Source organism: Corvus kubaryi, unplaced genomic scaffold, assembly GCF_017639235.1.
Source record: "Corvus kubaryi isolate FWS band 111438036 unplaced genomic scaffold, C.kubaryi_AGA036_p1.0 65367, whole genome shotgun sequence".
Taxonomy (NCBI): Eukaryota; Metazoa; Chordata; class Aves; order Passeriformes; family Corvidae; genus Corvus; species Corvus kubaryi.
In genome coordinates this window covers 191274-208915 of record NW_024581948.1, presented here as the reverse complement: position 1 = coordinate 208915, position 17642 = coordinate 191274, and the positions used below count along the sequence as shown (strand labels likewise).

Here is a 17642-nt window from a genome sequence, read left to right as displayed (position 1 = left end):
CTTATGGCTCTTAAAATCTTTGCCCCAAATTTAATGGCATCTGTGAAACAATGCTTCTCCGCAGCACCCAAAAAGGCTGGCTCTGCAGAAAAGTATCTAATATGGAACAAAGAAATAACAGCTTTTGAAGGAGTTTGAATGAAGGAGTAACAGCTTTTTAGAAGCAAAGTTTAGAAAACAACACAATCCTTCATTTCCCCACTATGATTTGAAGTATAAGTAGTAAATTCTTCACTGCAAGTAACCCGGAGTTTACAGATTTCAAGAAGAGTGCATAGCAAAGACAAACCAGTGACCCAAATGTTCTCAAAGGACCAGCCAGAAACATTATGTATCACTCTACAGGTGTGCACTTGTTTAAAGTCCTTGAAAGTAACTCCCTCTTTGCTCATCTGTCTTGATAGAGCTTCATGAGCAGGCAAGGACACTGGTAAGACTGAGTTGGAGAGAACAGGTATAATTAGGAGCCACATGTATTTATACTCAGCCTCCTGTTTGGATGACCTGAATAAAATTCAGCAATCAGAGACAGCAGTTTTCAAGCTAGTTGAAACACATGCAACAAGTAATTAAAGCCTACCAGTGACAGCTCCCCTATTTCCACCACAAAAAAAGATGGATATGAGATCAGTTTCCAAACCTTCCCGACAAACACAACAGTGCTCTGAAACACTAAAATTAAGGCAATTTTCTTCCACTTAGTTAACTCAGACTCCTATGAAGAGCCCAATACTGAAGCAATTACCCTTACCTTAATATTCTTCCTAATTCTGAGAGCAAAAGATCAGGTTTATAGTGTGAATTAGCCCCAAAATTTCTAGAAGGATCACTGCTAAAGAAGATGTGCTCTTGCCAAGATTTCTGCCTTGGCTGGAACTGACCTTTATTTTGCTGGTCAGCCACAATCAGCAGATTAACCTGTGTATTTAAGTTGTAGATGCAAAATGCAGCAGTCGCATTGTGCAGCCAGCCTGGCTCTTCTCTACCAGCTGCTATCAGTCCTGACCCACTCTGCCACCAGCTACTTTGTGTCTGTTCTCAGTGGGGTGGCCCACTGAAAACAGTGATGTCTGGAAGAGCCTCAGCCCTTGGCCAGTGTCACGCACTGGACAGAAGGAAACACCATCAATGGGAAAAAGAGGTGCTTGAAACTGAATGGAAATATTTTTCCCGTTAGTACAGAGGCTGTTAGACTACAACACAAGATGAACTTCTGGGAGTGGCAGGGAAGTTTTATATAACTTGCAATTCCTCCCATAATTTCTCTCAAGAGGGAAGAGAGAGAAAGAAGAGTCCCCAGTGTTCCCCAGAAAACATTAAAAGCCTTCCAGCAGCTGGAGAATTCAAAACACATGACCAGTCATTAGTCCCTTGAAAACTTTGGTCAATAAGATTTTGAGGAAAATTTCAGTCATATGCATGATATTAATGATTGTATCTCTTTTGGTTGAAAATGACTAATCATTTCTGTCTTTAAAAGTCACTGCTTAAACAGTGATACTGTTATCAACTTTGATACATGGAAAAATTAAAGATGAAAGTAAGATTAACAAAATGTCAATTTTTTTTATAGCATTGGAAACATTCTGAAGTCAAATGAAGCAAAAATAGAAAAACTAAGGTCTATTATATAAATCACAGAGTAAGAGGATCTTTTACAACTGATTAAAAATGTTAAGACTGTAAAGCCTGATAAGTACTGTAGGGAATTCTACACTAAATTGGAAACATCTATCCTCTTCTGTTTTGGAAACAAGTATAGATACTACACAAAGTACTGCTTTGTCAATCTCCTCAGTCATCGTGTAAGAACACAAAGACAATGCAAATAGTTCTTTCTACAGACCAATTGCTCTATTAAATATTTAAAACTTCATCAGAAATGAGATTGCTGGCTATAAAAAAAAAAATGCAATCCTTTCAAGGAAAAAGCAATATTCACTATAAAAGCCTAGCAAAAAAAAAAAATCTGCCAAGCCAAAGAACAACTGAGCAGAGAAATCTGGGCCTATCCAGTGAACCCTGAAGGTTTGTACCTTTCTGCATAGAGAAAGAATGCATCAAAGCTACATGCTGTAGTAATTTGTGTACCTGTTCTCCCCCAAAGTACTTTTTATAAGCATGTCCAGTAACTTGTAAATTAAATCTGCCTATTTCCCCACTAATGAATGTATGGAGAACATAGTGTTCCCAGAGATAGCAGCCCCTAATACAGAAATCTGAAGGTAGATGCAACTCCCTACTCCCTCCAGCTATTTAGGAACAGTTCTTTGCAACTTTAGAGCAAGGTTATTCCAGTGGAGGGGAACGAAAGAATTGAACCCTTCACATAAACCATGTTTGCGGAATAAACCCTATAAAAGTTTATTTCAGTACATTTTTAGCCTTAACTAAAGCTCACTGGTAAAACAGTGAAAGTCAACAACACAGAAGTACAATGGAGATGTCAGTTTAAAGGTGGGAGAGGTTCCTGGAAGCTGTTTCTTTCTTTTTTAGTGTTTTTACACTCACAGGTAGGAGCAGGAAATACTATCTGAATGGTTTCAGAGGCAGCAGAAGATGGGACATGACGAGAAGAGAAGACCATTTAAAAAACCACTTAGGTGATGCTAAACATGCTCTGGAATATGTACGTGTAAGAAATGTAATCTAAGCTCCACCAAAGAAAGTATTCCCAGACTAATGGCAGAGATACGGATGAAGGCTTAATTTGTATGGGTAATGAAATTATATGACAGTAGAGTTATGGCCAGATACACTGAAAACTTGTAAATCTGGCAAAAAAAAAAAGATTTTGACAGCGCATACCTAGATGAGATGAATGGAAAACTTTTGGCCATGAAGTCAGGACGCAAAAGCAAAACCATTTTCACAGAAGAATAAAGCTCAAAGGATAAGTTTGGAGTTCTCCAAACACCCTGAAAAATTAAGATGCAAAACGGAAGGAAAGAAGAGCAAAGATGCCTGCAAATCACTGAATCACAGAATCACAGAATCACTTAGGTTGGAAAAGACCCTTAAGAACACCAAGTCCAACCATTAGCTCATCACTGCCAACTCCACCACTAAAACATGTCTCTAAGTGCAACAGCTCTATGTCTTTTAAATACCTTCAGAGATGGACCCTCAGCCACTTCCCTGGATAGCCTGTTCCAGTGCCTGACCACCCTTACAGTGAAGAAACTTTTCCTAATATCCTGTCTAAAACTTTCCCTGGTGCAACTTGAGGCCAGTTCCTCTCGTTCTACTGCTTGTTACTTTGGAGAAGAGACCAATTTGCTACAACCTCCTTTTGGGTAGTTGTAGAGAGTGATGAGGTCTGCTCTCATCCCTGAGGAACAGACAAGAGTGGCAGCTAAGCAGCAGAGCTCACAGAAGAATAAGTGGGTAATGGTGAGAGAACAGAAAGCAAAATGATCAGCCAAAAGAAAGAACTAAGTAAGAAGGAGAACCTGTGATTGACACTTTGCAAAATGAGGCGAATGAATCTCAAAAATACAAAGGTGTGCCAAAGGGATGAGGATGAGTAATTCTGAGGAAGATGTTTCAGCAAATGGAAACCCAGGTGTTCTCAGGAAAATTTTTCCAATTTGAAGAAAAGTGTCATTAAAAGAGAATTAAACGCAATAGCTAGGTCAACCAGTGATGTGAAGAGAGAAAAATGCTTTCTTATCCTGTAAAAGAAAAAAAATCTTCCATCCAAGTCAAATTTACTTTATCTATAGAAAGAGCCAATATATTTTCCACAATACATAATCAGACTCAATTTCTCTAGCAAGACCACTCAGATTAATCAAAACATTCACCTCAGTGAAGTATGAAGCAATGTATCATTTGAGAGACCACTGAGCCAACAGAAAAATCCTCTATTTCCTGCACCATCATGGTTCAAAACTTTACCAGCTTTACCAGTTCTTGTCTGAGAACAATTTTGCTGTCACTGCTATGGTCACCTTACCCCTTACACACTTGCATCTAACCACCCTCAGGATCATGGTGCATGGTTGCACCTTCTGAGTTTCACCTTGGATCTGAATTCAGGCAATCCTTAGCAATCCACTTACTTGTCTACAAGAAAGAAGCAGGATTACAGCACCTGAGAAGCAGAGCCCTAGCAACCAGTGTATTAAAAGCAGACGGCATGCAAAGTGGTATTATGAAAAAACCCACATCCCCCCATGCCTTGCAAGAAGGGGAAGGTGGCTGTCCCTGGAGACAAACTCAGCTGTTAAGCTTAGACTTTGATTCACAACAACCACTGGAGATGAGCCAGGAAGCTTTGGAGCATGAGCAAAGTAGCATTTGTTGTTCATGGCTTTCACTATGAGAGATTGAAGTGATATGAAAGAACAGACAGGAGGCAAATCCTAGTGGTGAAAAACATTCTTTCAGCACTAGGATGCCATCTCTGACTTCAGCATGCCATGAATTAGTGTTAAGCCATGTTTGCTCATATGGATTTTTACAGACTATCAAAAATTTATCCCAGACCTTTTCCAGGAAATGTCAGAGTTCTATTTAGCAAATACAAAAAAAAAAACCCAAACCAAACCTCAAGCCAAGCCAACCAACCAAAACAAATAAAAGAAAGCCCAAAACCCAAACAAACAAAAAAACCACCCAAAATTACTGTTAACCAGATAGAACACATTGAGTTTGACAATCTCTGTCATACCTGATTTCAGTTGGAAATCAGGCCTAGATGGAGTATTCCATACTTGCTACAAACATTTTATTATAGAAACAAAATGGACCTGGTATTACCAGTTTAAATTTGTGAAAATTGCTTTAAATACAGCAAGAATGTGGCATCTACTTTTATTGCTGTTCTAGAGAAAAGTACTCAAAATAACTCAGACATATAAAAGAAACAAATCTCTTGCCTAATCTAATAAAGTTTTTTGGTTTTTTTTACTTTGTTTTTTTCTAACAGCAAGCAGTAATGATCTAAAGAGCATTTGTTTCTTCAAAGAAGGTGGTTTGGCTCCTCCTTGCTAATACAGTCATAAGAAAATTGTATTTAAGTGTCCCCTCAGTAGCTCCATGCAACTGAAAAACTGGTGTGTTATTAAATTCCTGTGCAGCAAGATGTACAGCAACTACTTGGATTTTAGCCCTTCTCCCCAGGAATTTGAGTTATGGCAGAGCACTGACAGTAGCAAATAAGAGCCTGCCACAGAAGAATTACTAATTTTGTTGCTATTTTCATTTCCCTCTTCCTGGAGTGGAAAGGCTAGTGAGGCTTGTTGCTGAGGGAGTGGGAAGAAATAAGGAAAATAATCAGTAGAACTCATTATTTTTCTGTGAGAAATAGTGGGAGGCATAAGTTACAGGGGGCGGAAATTGTAGATCAGACAAGGGCAGAAACTGATACTCAGTTGTGAGAGGAAAAAGAGCAGTGGAGACATCAGCTGAAAACAAGCAGCAACCACATGTACTATAACATCAGTAGCATGCAAAACACACCAAAACTCTTTCAGTGCACACACAAACACAGAAACGAAGCATTTATTTTAAAAACTCAGTGACTCTCTGCTTCCTTCCCAAGAGCAGCAGCCCTGCCTTCTCCCCAGCAGTGAGGCTGCATGCATTTCAGCATCACTTCCAGAAGGACTCTCCACTTCACACAGTAATAGTCTGGCTTTCAGTATCTTTGATGGTAAAAGGGGTCAACAGGCAAAGCATCAGCAGGCAACTGCCAGAGCAGGCTGTGTTGCAGCAGACCTGGACAGTCTGGGAGTGTCGCTTTCAGGATCCAGAGCCCGAGCACAGGCAGATCGCAATGACAGAATTTAATATCTTCCTTGAAGCCTTCATTATCAGCACTGCTACTTAAATGAATGACTCATTCATCCATCCTGCCTCAAAGATCACAACAGGAAACATTACACCCATCTCTATCTGTTTCTCCATTACTTTATTTATAGCTGGAATTAATGAAAAAGAAATATATTTTCCCAAGAAGTTTCATGGAACAATGGAAAACTATCGACAATCTGAATAGTTTATACAGTGTAAGTAATACACATGAAACTATATATACAACCCAGCCTCACTTTAGTATCTAATTGAAAGGTAACCCAGGCTTACCCAAAAAAAGCCACCACTGCTGAGCAGAGGTTCAGTGTTCAGAAGAGCAACAAAATCAGAATACAAAACCAAACAAGCCCTACCTCAAATGTCAAGAGACAAGCCAAACACAATATTTTGATATGACGGGGGTAATGGTTTTAAACTAAAAGAGTATAGAATTAGACTAGATATAAGGAAGACATTTTTTTATTATGAGGGTGGTGAAACACTGGAACAGGTTGAATGTGTCCCTGCTCACTGCAAAGGGCTTGGACTAAATGACCTTTAGAGGTCCCTTCCAACCCAAACTAATCTATGATTCTATGCTTCTGATTCTATACTGCAAATTAAACCATTTTCATAAGCATTTTCCCCCTGAAATAACTTGATCTGAAAATTGGTAGTACAGATGGACACAGGTATTTTCTTTATGTAAACCCCATGCAAGACCACATTCATGTGTTTCTTAAAGGCAAAATGCAAAAATGCTGAGCTTTCACAGCATGCTGTATCAAAATTACATGATCATGACTTATGACACTGAAGATCAATATAATTTCAGGGAAAATAACACCACCACCACCTAAAAAATTCAAATAAAATAACTTCTGAATAGAGAAAAATTTGGAATGGCAGATAAAGTAGTGTGTGCACACCAATCTGCAACATCATGAAATCTGCTCACAAGTCAAATGGTGCAATTCTGTGTTTCATAGAATCACAAAATGGGTTGGGTTGGAGGGGTCCTTAAAGATCATCTAGTTCCAACCCCCCTGCCATGGGCAGGAACACCTTCCACTACACTAGGTCGCTCAGAGCACTGTCCAATTTGGCCTTGAACACTTCCAGAGATAGAGCATGCACAACTTTTCTGGGCAACCTGTTCTGGTGCCTCACCACCCTCACAGTAAAGAAAGTCTTCCTTATATCTGATCTAAATCTACTCTCAGTTTAAAGCCATTCCCCCTTGTGCTATCACTACCTGTTCTTGTAAAAAGTTTCACACAGAACAAGCCCTGGTTGCATTGACACAAAAGGGTAAGAAATTACATGTCAGCCTTCACCCGTTCCTTCTGCTTCTGCTAGGAAGTAGATAAAAGCTTTAATGATCGATCTGTACAATCTTTCCAAACAAAACTGGATCAAAAACTAAGTTATCAGCATGAACACAGGTGCTTAAGCAGAGTTCAACAACTCAAGCATGCTGCTACACTAATGTGGTTTCATCTCTGGAGCTAGATCTTGCATGGCATGGCTAACACTAGGAAATAAACTCAGGATTTTCTGTATAAGACCCCATGGACAAACTCTTAGCAATGCTAAAGAGTTTTGAGCTCATTCATAGTCTGTGTTCCTAATGAAATTATGTATTTGTCTGAAGAATCACATTAATTCCTAGACAGCTGTACAAACCATACAAAGGCCTTGACTAGATGCAGTCCATGGTAACTAGGAGATGTGTCTGGAACTCAAGCTGTGTGGAAGCTCATATATTTGTTTCCTGCATATAGATACTTAATGAAAATAAACTCAAATTTAAGAATGCCTCCAAATATCTCAGTGAAGTAGAGCCCCACTAGGCAGCACAAAGGCTAAAAAGTGAACCATAAACTGGACAACAGGGCATGTATGCTTCCAAAACCTGAAAAACAGGAGGAGCAGCTCTCCTAAGTGAGCTCCCTTCAGCTCCACTTCAGCTCCCCTCTTTCTGTGAATGTTAAGTCCAGGCAGTTATGGCAAGAGCCTGCTGCAAGGGAACAAGTTCCTGAGTAGCCAAATGATGAGTGACCTTCCAGTTTTCTGTATTTGTTACACAAGTAAAAAAGAAAACACAGCATAAGATAAATTAACAGTAATATCTGCATAAATATGTAAACCAGATACACATACTGAGGAGTGTTTTATCTTTTCCTTTGCATTGACATACATAACAAAACTCAGAATTCAGCCTATTAAAATGAATTCACACCATCTCAACTTAGAAAACAGATGGACGAAGTATTCTACTCCTACAGGACTGCAATACATTATCTCTAATTGAAATTAATTCATTTGTATTAATGGAAAAATGAAACTGTTGCCATGAAGCCATGCCACAAAATTCAACAGATTAATGTGTCCTTGTTGGGAAAGTCTTTTCAGCTAATCTAAGTCACTAAGTGCCATCAACAGGGATCACAAAATAGTTGAGGTGGAAAGGCACCCCTGGAGACCATCCAGTCTAACCCCTCTCCTCAGCACAGGGTGACCTACAGCTGGCTGCCCAGGACGGTGTCCAGTTTGTTTTGAATGACTCCAAAGGTGGAGACGACATGAAATCTCAAGGCAACTTTTTCCAGTGTGTGGTCACCCTCCTACTAAAACATTTTTCTTTAATTTTAAACTCTTTCCTCTGCTGAACTACATTGCACCAAGATGACCATGGCTTTCCATTACACAGAAAATCACAGAATTTCAAGATGAATTATTATGATATTTCTCCTATAGGTGGTAAAGAAAAAAATGTTTATTGATTAATTAGTGATCATTAAGGGAGTTTTGAGAAAAACAAATACAGACTTCCCAAAAGCTTGTGGTGGAACTGCACAATACACATTTGCACCCAACATTTTCTGATTCATCAAAAAAATATGAAACAATCTGGGAAATGCAATAGTTTATAGAAATCAATATGCCCATCCTGCACTTCTTTGAAAATTAAGATATGTATTTGTTTTGCAAAGTCTTTATACTATTTGTTCATAACAGGTTATGCTTTTTCCAAGCACATAAATTAGGAACAGAATCAATACAGCAACATATTTTACTTACTTCTAAGTAACATAGAAATTAATTCTCAAGAGTGTTGTTTTTGCCAGCTACCTTTAAAAAAGTTACACTTGCACATCAAGTAATTTATTTAAAAACTATGACAGCATTAATCTTCCTGAATGTTCTATAAAGAAATTTCAACTTATCTTTCAGTTTTCTCTGATCAAAGAATCAAATAGCTTGCATAAAAAGATATTCAGTGTTCTCATTTTGAGTCAGTCGGTAGTACTGACTGTAATTAACACCTAATGGTTTGTCTTATGTTCTAGCACAAGATCTACTGTAGGATCTCAAGACAAGTTCACAGAATCACAAAATCATCAAGGTTGGAAGATTATCTGTCCAACCTTCCACCACACAATTATTCAAGATTATCTGTCCAACCATCAACTTAGCACAAACATAATCGTCCCTAAACCATATCTCCAAGTGCCACATTCAGACACCTCTTGAGCACTCTCAGAGAAAATGACTCCGCCACCTCTCTTACCAACTTTTTCCAATGCCTAACCACTTCTCAGTGAAAATTTGTTTCTATTATCTAATCTGAACTTTCCCTGTTACAACTTAAGACAATTTCCTTTTGTCCTTTCTCTTGAGAGATGGCAGAGGAGACTGACCCCCATCTCACTACAACCTCCTCTTAGGTAGTTGTAGAGACTGATGAAGTCCTCTCTGAGCCCCAGAGTTTACCTTCTCTGAACCCCTTCATTTCCCTCAGCTGCTCCCCACACCACATGTTTTCTAGACCCATCCCGAGGTCCACTGGCCTTCTGTGGACACACTCCAGCACCTCACTGCCCTTTTTGAAGTGAGAGGCCCAGAACTGGACACATTACTCATGGTGTGATCTCACCTATTGCCAAGTACATGGGAATGATCACTGCCCTGGTCCTGCAGGCCACACTGTTCTTGATACAGGTCAACATGTCACTGATGTCCTTGGACACCTGGGCACACTGCTGGCTCATGGTCAGCTGGCTGAAAATTCTTTCTGCTAAGCAGCTCTCAAGACACTCTTGACCAAGCCTGTAGCACTGCATGGGGTTGTTTTGACCCAAGGGCAGGGCCCATCACTTTGCATTGTTGACCTTCACACCTCTGGCCTTGGCCCATCAATCCAGTCAGTTCACATCCGTCTCCAGTCTTCTGGCCTCCAGGAGATCAACACCTGCTTGATGTCATCAGGAAACTGACTGAGGGTGCACTCAACCCCTTCACCCAGCTCCTTGCTAAAGATATTAAACAGGACTAACTGGTCCCAGTACTGAGCCCTGGTGTGACCAGCCACCAACTAGATGTAACTCCTCCACTGGAGTGTGACCAGCCACCAACTGGATGACCAGCCACCAACTGGATGTAACTCCTCCACTCACCACCACACTCTGGGTCCAGCCATTCAGCCAGTTTTTCACCCAGTGAAGAGTACACCCATCCAAGTAATGAACAGTCAGTTTGTCCAGCAGAATGCTGTGGAGTTCAAAGCACACCACATCTCAAATGCACATCTCAAAAAAAAAAGAAAAAAAAGAAGTGTGTGCTAGGAGACACAAACACAATTTCTGGCAAAAGAAGCATAACAGTAGAATAAAGCCTCTGAAATACAAAAGATTAGCAATTCCAAATAACACAATTCAGATGTCTTTATCTGAGCTTTGTATAGCAGGATATACAGGTGAACACACACAAATTATGCAACGGTGCCAAAGTGTCATTGCTGCTGTGTTTGTTCACTTACATACAAGGATATAGATAACTGTAACTGTTTTGTTCTTATCATAAGCAATATATAGAAAACCCCCAAATCACTAGAAACAGAGTATTTATTCTTTTTAAGCAGAGGGCTCTAGTCTATAGAGATTATCATGAGACTCTGCAGGTTAAAAACAACAGCCATCTTTGATCCTGCACTAAATTTATTTCATATCCTGCTCATGTTATTGGAATAAAAAGGGCTGTGGGAAGTGTCAAATTCAAATGTCACTTGAATGAAAATAATTGCTCAGTATACCTCTGTTTTTTAATCTGCAAAAGATTATTCAGGAGCATGGGTTAACTCCTACCAAGCGTTGTTTCTGTGTTACAGAGTGTAGATGAAACAGCAATAGAAGTGTTCTTTTCTCTCTCTTTTGAACAAATTATTCCAGTGAATTATTCCTGTATAAAACACCAGGATGAATTATAATGCTAGCATCAAAAAACCAGTAATAGTCTGAGTGCAGGGGCTTCCACAACACAGCCAGTTGAATTACTTGAAATCAGTAGTATGAGTCACCAACCTTCATGAACAAATTAGGAGGCTACCTTACCAGTGTTCGATGTACCGAGACAGGTGCATTGATTCATTAAATCAAATAATGAGGCAATATAGAGGGCAGAAGGATGTAGTAGAAGCCCATGACTCTTGCTGCATGGTCTAGGCAAGGTAACTGGCTGGCTTCATCTTCTTCCAGGAAAAAGGAATGTAGAAAGTGATACAGTCATGGCCCTGCAGACTCCTTTCAGCATGCTAAGAAACACAACTGATTCACTGAGAGAAGGATCTCATTGCACCATCTGTAATCAGCACTGGTTAGGCATTGCCCAAGCCCATTAATGAGCCCAGTGAACAGCTGTATCTCCTGCTGTTCACTTCTGCTCTTCCTTAGGGACTTTTCCTAACATAGTTATGCCCAACACTTAGCTAAAGAATAGAGGAGGAAGGACAGGAAATTATCTGCTGTTATTCAGATCTTGGGATCTTTACCCCTGAACTTCATCTTTTCTTCAAATCAAAGTATTTCTGTGCATTGTCTTTCATGAAGTTATGGTCTTCCTGATATCTGACTCAATAATTAATGTGTAAAGTTATTGCTTGCATGCATAATCTTTCTGTCTCATGAATATGTGAAGGAGGAAAGATTATAAGTTGTCAAATGCTTCCAGAGCCTCTCTCCATGACAGAATGATAGATCCCAATGCTGTATTTAAAACACAGCTGAATAGATAAAAATAGTGTTTAACTTTTATAGTCATTATGAACCACAGTAATTTATTGAACCCTTCAATCAGATGAGGAAACAAAAGATTGGGAATGGGTGAATGACTCATTTCTTTTCATGCTGTGTGCACTGATGCTCCAGTAACTTGATGCTCTAAAGGCTAAATAAGACTGCACAAATGTATCACTGAAATGAAGCAAACAAAGCACATCATAAACAAAAACAAATCAGTGGAAAGCACTGAGGGAAACTCCAACTAGTGGTTGGCTCTTAATTAGCTGTATCTGCAGGATGTGTCTGAAATAGTTGAGAAGACAAATGTAGATTCAGGGAAAAAAGACACTTTCAATAGGAACAAAAATCTAAGTAAATAGGCTCAGATATTTCTGCACCCAACAACTTGACTAAGGAATACATGCATATGTTTTGCACCGTTTTTTTTTTACTTTTCCCTGATGTTAGGACCTATCCATAGAAGGAATATGGATGTCACTTTAACACAAGGCAGTTTGACTGTTACCTCACAGTGTATATTGATGAAAGGCATCATCTATTTATATTTACAGAAGACATTAAAAGATTTTTGTGCTACCCTGTTTATAAATGGGAAGCTGAGGTACCACCTGTCATGGAGTATCTGATAAGTTGGTTGTTTGAATAAATCTGCCAAAACACACAGAGATCTTGATTCTGGTACCTTATATCTGATTCTGTATCCCTTCACTAACTATGAAGAGCTTTGGAAGATTCATAATAATTCCATTTGCTATGAAAAACTGTGTTACAAAACAGAAGAGCAGGACCCCTTCAAGATTGCCTACGGATCCAAATGCAGACAAAATATTTAAAAAAATCAGATGAGAAAAGGGCATATAACATTCATGAATTATTACCATTCTTGCTTGATTGAACATACAGAGAAGCCCATTTCTTTCCAAGTGTCAAAGCAGTAAACTTGTAGGAAGGTAAAACAAAAAGGGAAAAAAAAGGAGGGGAGGGAATAATCCCTCCTTGTCTTGTTCCATCCTCAAAATTTTCCCCTTTTCTCCCCGAGGAATTCAAACAACCAGAAAGATCATTTCAGCACCTTCAAATGAAGGTCAAAACTTTGAAAGACGTATAGACACTTCTCATTGACTCCTAAGAATGGAAGCACCATCGTTATGGGCAGCGTTTTGAATACAGCTATGAATACGAAATCTTTTATATGACTTTGCATACACTGATGTTGTAGGTTAAATTGTAAATGCCATTGCCGTTGACGCATTTGCACTTTGCACTCATAAAATGAAGAGAATTCTTTCAGTTGCTATCAAAGAGCACTTAAAAATATTTCTGCAAGAGTTTTCATTTTGCTTTGAAAGTTTTGCTGTTCCTTATGGTATCCCAAAGTCCTCTTGGAATAAGCTGACAGAAGCTATAAGGTGTGAACTAAAAATAAAATAGATAACCATGCTGAAATGTCTCACTCAGGTACCAAGTCTGTCCTCATTATTAGAACTGCCCAATATTGGTCTATGTCAGAAGTGTTCATAACACCAAAACAAACCCAAATCACACTAAATAAAAAGCAGTGAAAAGAATTCCTGACAGAGTAAATATGAAGATAGTAATAAATGTTTGGTGAAATCTAATTAATCTGTGTTGTTTTGAAATATTAATTGCTGTAATTACTCCTCATGGATCCATCAAGGTGGTAGGCAATTAGAAAGGTTCTTGAACCCCATTATGGGCTGTGAAAGCAGATGTTAGTCAGTATTTCAGACTAAAAGTTCAAATTATTCCATCTTGCTGTTTTTAAATATCCGGTTGTGTATTTCTTACAGGGGAATATGAGGCTTCACAATTCAACATATAGTCTGTCAAACCTCAGAGCAGAGAAAGTGACATTATAACACAGAAGACAAGAGAACAGTTAAAATCTCAAGTACACTAATCCTGAGAAGGGAATGTTCCCTTTTGCTCCCATGTGCCCTTATTTATTGACAGTGGAACAGAGCAGTCCCTCTTTAAACAGGAAACCTCTTCAGACAGAAGTCATCACTTGTTACCACATAGGCTTACAGTGCCTAAAGAAATTCTGCTGTAACTCCCCAATGGAGAGCACAGGAACTAAGAGAATACAAATGATGACTGTGTAATTGAAATTAAGCTGGTGGCTAAATGCAGAGCCTAAATATAAACCTCAGTTTGGTTTACTGAACATATAGATAGAGCAGAATCATTAGCCTGCCATTATGCATCTACTCGCATAAAAATAGTGCCATTTAAAAGACTCACTGTGCAGTATTTCATCCTTCCTTAACACTAATGTGGTGTCTTTGAAAGCAAATATTAAAAGAGATCTGAGCTATCTCAGTCTGAAGTGAGAGGTTACCTTGAAGCTGCCTGCAAAACTGCAAAACTATCCTGTAGTGTATTTCTTTGTGAAATTCACAGCATTGCATACAGCTGTAAGTATTGCACAGCAAACTTTGCAACAGGCCCAGTAAGAAACACCACTATCTGGGGCCTTTTGGAATGGAGAACAGGTTCCACTAATCACATCACTACCATCCAGAATATCATCTCATCATTTTGGTGGTTTATTAATGAAGTAAATAGAGCTGGGGGGGAATAAAACCATACAATTAAGTTCCAATTTTTTAAAACTGAAAGTTCAAGTTTTTCTCCATTAAAAATCATTGCTTGACTTCAAGAGATCTGTTGTTACCCGAGAAAACAGTAAAAGCAATCTTAGCCTATCCTGTGATGCTTTGTTCTAGGTTTCAGCCAAAGACAGGGTTAATTTTTCACAGTAGCCATGAGGGGCTCGAGCTTGGATACAATATTTGACTAAATTCTGTTGTTATAGGTTAAAACAGAAAAGGTAAACAAAGGGAGTATATACCTCTAATACCGTGTTTTAAAAAAATAAAAAGTAGAAAAGAGAAGTAATTGAATCTTTCTTGCTAATATTTTTTTTTGTGACTGTATAGGTTTATAGAAATTTATATATTTTTGCTTTGTATCGTATCATCCTTTACTATTGTTAGAGATGTTTGTCTTAATTTTTTATCTACCATTCTTTGCTATCCTGATAGCTATTTAGCACTAACTGTAAAGAAATTCCAACTTTGGGACTTCTTAACCTTATTTCAAACATACTAGTACCCAAAAACAAGTACAGTGCAATGAAAGTACACCTCCTGAATGATGACTTTTGGATTGCTTATTTGGAAAACCAAGAAATTTCTTTTAAGGTGACACCAAGACCATGCAGAACATAGTTGTAATGAAATTCTATTAAAGTATTGACAGTCTGTGCTTTTACCTACCTGTATCATTCAGACCAGGTATTAGTAGTCATTATTCAGTCTTAGTCCATAACAGCAATCACCGACATTACCCAAAATTTCATGCAATGATTTTTAGTCTTGATTTCATGTTGATTAAGGATAACTGCTATTTGACAAATGAATCACTAAAACAGCATTGACTTTGTATGAGGAACCTTTTTTTCTCTTTCCTAGTGGGCCAGTCCCAGAATTAATGCTTGTTTATTTTTTAATTCTTGTATGGAGTAAAGGAGACAGTGTTGATGACTTGTTGGGTAATTGGATTGAAAATGGTTATAGCAAAAAAAGTCTTTTAAAATCAAAATGCAGGCAGAGAAAGTGCTGGTTTCATCTTCCAAATGAGAGTCATAGGCTTTTCTTGAAGATACAGCTTCATTCATAAATTAAAAAGAAACTAATGACCTCAGTACATGTCTGTATGGAATCTAAACATCTGAATTGTGAATTGTTTTTTCAAAGTTAAATTCAGTGGGCACAACAGACCCAACCTGGAGAAAATTAATTTTAATTATAAAAATAATATAAATATTTAACTACTAATAATGAATATTTAATATCTGGTAATATTAAATAGATATTTAATTACTAATTTGGGTACTGGGAAACAAAAAGACAAATATTAAAACTAAACATATCTTATCCATTTCCTAAGTTCAGCTTCACTACTGCACTCAGGAGACTCCTCTCCTCCCCTGCCAGAAGAGGCACAGGGGGAAAGGGTAATGGAAGTTCTCGTCAGGTCATCTCTTCTCTGCCTCCTTCCTCCTCACATTTCTCCCCTGCTCCGCTGTGGGTCCTCCATGGGCTGCAGTGGATGTGTGCTCTGCCATGCAGCACCTCTTCCTCCTTCTCCTTCTCCTCCTTCTCCTCCTCCTTCTCCTGTTCCTTCTTCTTCTCCTTCTCCCCCTTCTCCTCTCTGACCACAATGTTCACACCGCTGTTCCTCACTCGTTGTTTCCCTCCTCCCTGTCCCTCATTTTCTGACCTTTCTTAAATACCCTTTCCCAGAGGCACCACACCCCTGTGTCTGAGGGCCTGAGCCGTGCCCTCTGGTGGGTTGGCTGCAGTTGTCTCAGCTGGGGGCTGCAGCTGCCCCAAGCCTCCCCCCAAGATAGAGGCCATCCTTGAGACCCCCACCACCACCTTGACACCTGCACCCAGCACAGGAGAAAAAGAGAATGGTTATTTTCCCAGTATTTTTGCATTTCAATTTCTTCTTCAATTTCAAAGTCCATTTTACACTATTTGGAGTTTATCCTTTTTTTATCTTTTTTTACTGCTTTACTACTGAGCTGTATGTAGTTATTCAGATACAGCAGGAACACTTCATCTTGTCATAAATGTTTCTACATTCAGCCCCCACTGTCTCCAAAGGAGTTTTAAAAAGCTGAGTGAAAATTTACATCATACATTGATTATGTGACTTTTTGGTATTGATGATAGTGCCTTACACTGAAACATTTCTGCCATTATTAGGCAAATCATATTCTAGAAATACATCATTAATATGAAAATTCAGCAAAAACTACTTGAAGAAACACAGAGTTAATTATCTCCTCACAAGTATTTATTTCATCAAATGAAGAACCTCCTGAAGGCCTCCTACATATAAAAATGTAAAACTATATAGAAAATACTCAGCAGAACTCAAGGGCTTTCACTGTGCTGAAATGTCAGCCTTGCAAGGTTTTTGGCATGAGGCACAATGCACTTAGGATTCTGACAGAAGAGTTTAGAAACAGTAAGGTTCTCTGTAATATAATGCAGAGTGCATTGCCTTTAGCACTGCACAATCCTTACGGACACAAAGTAATTCCATGCAAAGACTGTAATCATGTCCCTGACTGGCTGATTTACTAGCCTCTGGAAGAAGACTGAAAAATTCTGTTGGTTTTCTGAGCCAAACTTTACCCTAAATTTAAAACAATAGACATGCAGCAATATGGAGATTCTGTGAATATCTGTGTAAGTAAATTCCACTCATCTGCTCAAAGATATGAATTCTTATAGAGGCACAAGCAAGATAAATGAAAATTTAGTTTTACATTTGAAAATACAATGCCTACAGTCATCCACCTTAGCTATGACTAAATGTTTGTAAGAGATGGTCCGAAAATCCCTCATCTGCCTCACGATCATCGCCGAAGACAGAGACTGAACACAGCAGTCCTGGCCTGGCTGAGGTGCGATTGTCTGCCAAGTGTTGCCTACGGGTGTGCCCACTGGGAACTGGTACGCATTCCTGAGGAAAATTAGTGCAGGTCACAATGGACTGCGCCGTTCTTGCTGCCCAGGCGGGAAGGACTGCGCTGAAGTGGAAAGGAATGACCTGTCCTGTACACCTCTCCGGTACACCTGTCTTGTACGTCTGCCCTGTACCTGCTTCCCAAAGCAACGGACCCCATAACAATGGCTGTAGATTTCCCAACCTCTTGGCCAG

At 39.0% G+C, this 17642-nt stretch overlaps 1 protein-coding gene across 2 annotated transcripts in view; it reads right to left on the bottom strand.

Annotated features, from left to right (window-relative positions):
• The window catches only part of LOC121673369 (integrin beta-like protein 1), a 131589-nt gene that overhangs the window by 26403 nt on the left and 87544 nt on the right, over positions 1-17642 (bottom strand). The gene's annotated exons all lie outside the window — the stretch shown is intronic.